Source organism: Wolffia australiana, chromosome 14 (genome assembly GCF_029677425.1).
Source record: "Wolffia australiana isolate 7733 chromosome 14, ASM2967742v1".
NCBI lineage: Eukaryota > Viridiplantae > Streptophyta > Magnoliopsida > Alismatales > Araceae > Wolffia > Wolffia australiana.
The window spans coordinates 7446428-7453353 of NC_135848.1; the positions used below are offsets into that span (position 1 = coordinate 7446428).

The following is a 6926-nucleotide window of genomic DNA, read 5'->3' on the forward strand; positions in this document are numbered from 1 at the left end:
ACTGCCGCCCTCGAAAAGGGTCGGAGCCGCACCACCAGATTTTCATCAGTTTTAAAGTCCGACTTCGACCGTGTGATTTCTGTGGCTGTTTTATCCCTCCAGTATCCGATCCATCCCTAGTCGTCCATCTACCCGTAGTCTATCCCATCAACCCATTCGTCCATTCCTTCGTCGTCCATTCCTTAGTCGTCCATTCCATAGCCATCCTACGTCAGCTGTCCCTCCCCCCCCCAACCGCCGCAACCCCTCGTCGTCGTCCGCCCCCCTCCCCGCCGCCCTCCACCTCCCGTCCTCTCTCGCCCCCTCCACCCCCTGGCCGCCGCCCCGCACCCCCCCCCCCCCCCCCTCCACCCCGCCTTCTCTCCACCCTCCTCCGCCCGCAGTCCCCCGTCCAACCACCGACGCGTTCACCGGCACCGTCTTCTCCGGTGACGCCGTCTGGGCAACACGGAGGCGCCGCCCTGGCCCGTCGTCTGACGTTGCCGCCGCATCGTATTAATTGTAATTATTAATTATTAATTATATTAATAATTAGACATAGTAATTATACCACTTATATTAAGAATTAAATATACTTCTTTTATTTTCCAAGTCGTATTTAATTTTTTTTTTAAAATCCTTCTAAATGTGCTAATTTAGCGCGTTGTGCGGTGCGCTTTTCCGCACAAAAGCGCACCGCCACCACACTGTGCGAATTTTCACACCGCACTGCACGACCATCTCTAAAGTTAATCAACTACACGTCCCTATATAAATGATGTATATCTAAGAACGAGATATACTTGACAATTTCTCTGATATCTATCTACTTCCTTCTTCACTTCGTTTCTCAAGATCGTCTATTGATTTCTCAACAGACAGAAACGCGAGGGTCAGTTTTCTGCTTCAGTGCGCCGCTAGGCAATCACGGAGAGCGTTGTAGTGAAATGCGGTCGTGAAAAAAGGCCGACGCGGGCCGGAGCGACGAGTGCCATCGCGTTCATCGCCGCTTCTGCTGCAACTGAAGATCTTTCCAAAAATAACGAAGGTTACTCTATCGTCACCCGCTATCTTCCCTTCTGACTTTACTCCTTCCCACTCGTGTGCATTTCTTTCTCACGTGATACGAGAGTGGTCAACCTAACTGTCATCCGGGAGTTGAAGTTTGGCCTGCCGTCCCCCACATTAGATAGTATGAGAAAGGAACCCCTCAACGGCGATGCAGTCCTTGGTACCCGTAGAAAGGGAGCCCGCCACGTCACCTCTACAGCTACTGCCCATCCCAAAGGCTATGTAGCTACCAGGGGGGCTAAGTCTGCGACCCTATTTTATTTTTCCGCAGTTCCACGGCGGGGCCAACCGACACCCCCATTGACCTTGAGCCGATTGCTCAGCCCCTATCCTAGAAAAGAGTCCGCCACCACCCACTTGGGCAGCGCTTTAAAAGAGGGTCGGACCCCAACCTAAGCAGGGGTTCATCCTTGTGCAAGCAGCCGCAGCGCGGTGATGGCAGGATAGACATAAGCAAAGGCCTTCCCCGGGCCAGCGGATATTTCCTTACATTCTCATTTGTTGCCTGAAGAAACTCCCATCTTAAGACTCCTCAAAAGCTTTTAATGCGTCGTCTCCGAAAGAGACGGGTATGCAAAGGGAGGCCGCACGTTATGCGCTCTCAGCTTTGGCGGCCACATCCCCCAACCGTTAACCCCCATCTCTGGCCTTCAAGTTGGAGAGTCCTCGACGTCCAAACCTGCACGCCTGCCTCCTCCGAACTCCCTATATATAGCGGCGCGGCAGTCGGAGCTGATCCTATATGAAACCAATCTAATAAAATCCCCCCTATCCCAACCCCCCTAGTCTGTCCTCGTCGTGCGTCAAAAAACTCTCGGTGTCACGCGCTTCATCCCGCCGCTTCTCCGGTCCAACCCTGTAAACCCACGTGCTTTCATGCCCAAATTATGAAGGCACCTCCTGCGCGAATAAAGTTTGAACCTTGTCCCTCCTTCGCGAGTTGATGCCTCCCAGGCACCGCCAGTTCTATACGCAAACCAAGGACTCTGTCGGCATCCCGGGTAGTGCATCTTTACGTGGTCTTTCGAGACGCTCAGCTCCTAGGATCACGCTGATGACCACTTTTACAGTTGAGCCTATCCTGAAAGTTTGAAAGCTTTATGCTTCCTGCTTAGTGCAGATATCGTCGATACCGTATCTCAACGCCTAGTACTCGGGCAGAGAGAGGTGGACAACAAGCGGGGCGTGGAGGGAGCCTCGCTAAAATCCCATAAGAAAGGACGGGAGGTTGTAGGCTTCTTCCCAAGCAGCTATGGCAGGAGTAAACTAAGTAAAAATAGAAACCTTTGAATGATTAGGAAAGGATTGCTGCTGAAAACCGCCTCACTAGTACCAAAGCGGCTGCCAAAGCCCGTCCACATGGGTGTCCTAGGTGCTATCAATGTCCAAAAAGTGACCCGGGGAAGAGCCTACTATCTTTCTTGCTCAGCCGCCCTTTCTCTGCCCATTTTGAAGATACGAGTGGCAAAAAACAGCTCTTAACCAATTCCTGGTTTTGGAACCGGTGCCAGCAAAACTCGTCCCACATGCATAGTGGATTGGACCTGGAAGCTACTCCTTCCAGAAGTGAAACAAAGAGGAAACCGATCGACGAACTCTGAAAACCTTCAGAAACTTAATCATCCAAGCCCTACGTGCCCTTGGGCAATGTAGCAACACGCGTGGCTACCAATTTAGCTTACCTACTCCTCTATACGCGTGGATGTTCGTGTGTTTGTGTACCTCTCCATCTTTGTTGCTTGCTTTCTCTGCCTCAAGGACTGGGCTGACTCCCCAGTCATATCTATCGCTCAACTAAAATGAATATCGGCTAGCCCTCGGTATAGACGTCCCATGCCAGCCCTTTTTCCCTGCAAGTCTTTTTTGTTAACGTTGCCACCCCGACCACCCTACTCTTCTCTCTCTCTCTCTCTCTCCTGCCCCCATCTGACCTCCACCTCTCTCTCTCTCTCCATTGCCCCCCCTGCGACCTCCACCTCTCTCTCTCTCCCCGCTGCCCCCTCAGACCTCCTCTCTCTCTCTCTCTCTCTCTCTCTCTCTCTCTCTCTCTCTCTCTCTCTCTCTCTTTCTCCCCTGCCTTCGGTCTCTCTTTCTCCTGCCTCCGGTCTCTCTCTCTCCTCTCCTTCTTTTTACCTTTTAGTCTCCTGTCTCCGTCTCTTTATCTGGCTGTTTCTCGTCTCCCACCTTTTATCTTGCTCTCTCTCGTCTCCCTCTCTCTATCTTTCTCTCTCTTTTCTCCCTCTTTTTATCTTTCTCACTCTCGCCTCCCTCTTTTTATCTCTCTCTCTCCTCCCTCTTTTTAGAATAGGCTCAACTGTGAAAGTCGTCATCGGCGTGATCATAGGAGCTAAGCGTCTCGAAAGACCACGTAAAGATGCACTACTCGGGATGCCGACAGAGTCCTTGGTTTGCGGATAGAACTGGCAGTGCCTGGGAGGCGTCAACTCGCAAGGAGGGACAAGGTTCAAACTTTATTCGCACAGGAGGTGCCTTCATAATTTGGGCATGAAAGCACGCAGGTTTACAGGGATGGATCGGAGAGGTGCCGGGACGAAGTGCGCAGCAGCGAGAGTTCTACGACGCACGATGAGGACAGACTAGGGGGGTGGGGATAGGGGGGATTTTATTAGATTGGTTTCAAGATAGGATCCAGCAAGGCCATACATCCTCTTATAGACGATCGAAACAGATTAGTTTAGTATCCGAGGACGTTGCTTGGCTTGCCGCAGACGCTGAGCACGAGGTTGATGCTATCGGGGATGTTGATGGCGAGCTTGATCCCTAGAAGATTCGCGTTGGCCACAGCGCAGAGGCACTTGCCAGCCGCTTCTGGAGTGGGGGCTGCGATCAGTTTGCAGCAGGTGTCCTTGACAAAGGGAGTGATGCTGTCACACTTGACGAGGTCTTCTCACACGTTCCCTTCTCGCGCTCTCTCTCTATCTCTCTCACAGCACTGAGGTCTTCTCTCTCTCTCTCATTCCTTTCTATCGCTCTTTATCTCTCTATCGCTCTTCTACATCTCTATCACGCTCTTCTCTCTCGTTCCTCTCTCTCCCTCTTTCACTCTCTACTGCTCTTCTCCATCTCTGTCACGCTCTTCTCTCTCGTTCCTCTCTCCCTCTTTCTCTCTCTATTACTCTTCTCCATCTCTGTCTTCTCTCTCGTTCATCTCGTCATCTAAGACGTAGTACGGTCGACACCAAGTATGATGGCTCGGTACCAATAAAGGATAATGGTATCAAACATCGATGGTGTTGTCGTCCGATGGGTAACCCTAATGGGGCAATGTAACTATGAAGTGCAAAATGAGTGCCCTACGTGTCGTACGTGCAGGCTCCGATTCGAGGGAGGTCTTGAGCTCCAAGCTTGGACAAGGGTCACCGGGTGACGGCGACAGTGGCCTCTTGAACCTCGTCGGAGCGACTAAGATGTCTACGGCCGAACTATGGTTATCCCTTGGGCTTGCACATAACAAACGATCTCGTCTGTACCGGTTAGATACTCAAATGTTGCAGTTTTCTCTCAAACCTCTCTCACCTACCTAGCCAGAGCGTAGTAGAGTCAAGATGAAAATATACTGCAAAAGGTAAATAAATGAGCAACGGGAGAGGATGGCATACCTCGTCATCGGTGTGGCTCATTGTGCAGGGGGAGTCGTCGACGGTCACGGCGGTCGGAGAGGGTGTGATGGAGAGGCAACGGAGAGCAGACAGCAGATCGACTAGCGATAGTTCGTAGGAGCACTTGGTAAGATCGGAGGAGAGGGAGAAGGAAAGAGGGTTTGGCACAACAAGTCGGGATGGCTGGCCCAGGGGGCTCAACTTTTGGATCGTAGGATCCAGAGTAGCAGTCGAAGCACGAGCGGAAAGGCTTGCACATGGCGAGCGGCCGTCAGAGGTCCAATCCACCTAGCCCCCCAACAGTGATCTGGCTGATTCGCCAAAATCAACTGAGCAGATGGCTCGTGTGAATGAGCAGATCCACTGCTAGTGACTCCCGGGAACCCAGGCGTGACAACTCACTCAGCCGAAGGCGGCCGAGAGAAGTCAGGGGAAGGGATTCCACGGGGTAGTCGTGGTTGGTGGCGTATCAAACGAAGAGGAGATCATTACCGTGTATTGCCTGGCCGAATGAGTGATCATCAAAGCTCTGAAGGATGTGCGACACTCAGTTGATAGGGCTAAGTCCTTGATACCCAACTACTTGAGACACGTCGGGCACGTCGAGGCACCGAATAACCAGTTGGGGTGTCCCGCAGACCGATCAGCAGGGGTCATTTCACCTTCTGTATCGTCCCGCTGGCTTCCGTGCGGTAGTCAACCGTCGTGTGTCCGGTCGATCGCATACCACATTGACCGATACGGGTTGCGTGGTTGCGATGGCCTGAATGTCCTCTACCACCATGTTGGGCAAGGCGGAGCAAATGGTCCGAGGCAGAAGGAGAGCAAATGACGAAAGCACTTCTGTTCCACCAGAAGCGACCGGCATCCGTTGGGCAGCGAGTCTCGGGCTGTCAGTCGCCCTACGGAGCTTCAGAGGGACATCAACAATCTGGGAGACTCTTAACAAGTTCAACTGACAGTGCACGGTCGGTGATGGAGGTTGCAAATCAGCGAGGGAGGTTGCAACTCGGTGAGGGTTGCTGATCCCTTGGTGGAGGAGATTTGTCCTTTCCCCTCCTCCCCTTGTTTCTCTTCCTTCTACCCCCTCCTCTATTCTTTTCTCTCTGAAAGAGGGTGAGACCAACGATAGAAACAACAACATGATAAAGTTCTTCTTCCTGGTCTGCCTCTTAGGACGCCCCCCTCTTCCCTTATAAAGGGGGAAGGAGATGGGCCCTTAAGTGGGTCAACAAGGATGAAAGGGTCCATTAGGGGGTCCTTATATACTGGGCCCCCTCATTACAAAATAAAGGGGAAAAGTGAAATAACAAAGGAAAAGGGGAAAAGGCTAGAGGCCCCTTCCTGTGACGATGAAAATGCGGGCACGAGATGCGTCACGGTGCGACGAAAAACACGATGACGAATGTGGAAAACACGAGACACGACAAGGAAAATGACGAAAATCAAAACGGGATAATCGAGCACCTCTTCACCCGGCTTTCGATGACAGTGGCTGGTGGCGTGGACGATGCCATCAGTGATCTTTGATGGCGTGCGCCATCACTCTTTCTATCGCTCTTCTCCATCTCTGTCACGCTCTTATCTCTCGTTCCTCTCTCTCCCACTTTCTCTCTCTATCACTCTTCTCTCTGCTTCTCCCACTCTTCTTTTACTCTCACTCCCCTCTTCTCTCTCCTTCTTCCTATCTCTCTCTATCTCCCTTCTCTTTCTATGTCATACTCTTCTCTCTATCTCTCTCCCTTTCTCTCTATCCTTCCTCGTTCTTTTTTTATCATTCTTCTCTATGCTTCTCTCACTCTTGCTTCCTCGTCTCTCTCCCTCTTTCTTGCTTTCTCTATCACTCTTTTCTCTCCCTCTCACTCTTCATATATTCTCTCTATTGCTTTTCTCTCCCTCTCACTCTTAGTCGCTCTCCTCTCTTTGCTGTCATATATCATTTGAAGTGGGGTTAATCTCTAAATCCAATTCCAGAAAAAAGTAGAGATTACCTAGAGCTTCTCTCTCCACCAAATTTTAGTGTTTTGCTCGTAAATTTTTCCTCCTAGCTTTAATTGTGCTGGTAAACCAGTTTCAAACAATTTAAGGGTATAAATCTACTGGTTTTAACCCCAATATTGCTGAAAACAGATCAGTATGCCTCTGGTTTGAGCAGATTGAAGATTCTGAAAATTTTCTCTCGTGATTTTGGTGGCTTTGCATGTATCTCCCTCGTTGGATCTTGCATTTCTTACAAACCTGTTTCATTGGATTCAT

General features: G+C 50.9%; 1 long non-coding RNA gene across 1 annotated transcript; it reads right to left on the minus strand.

Annotated features, from left to right (window-relative positions):
• Positions 1–4243: 4243 nt before the first annotated feature.
• Positions 4244–5930, minus strand: LOC144712459 (uncharacterized). Its single transcript, XR_013583799.1, has 2 exons — positions 4671–5930; positions 4244–4591 (listed from the first exon to the last, which is right to left on the minus strand). It is a non-coding gene; the product is annotated as an uncharacterized LOC144712459 (long non-coding RNA).
• Positions 5931–6926: the final 996 nt, after the last annotated feature.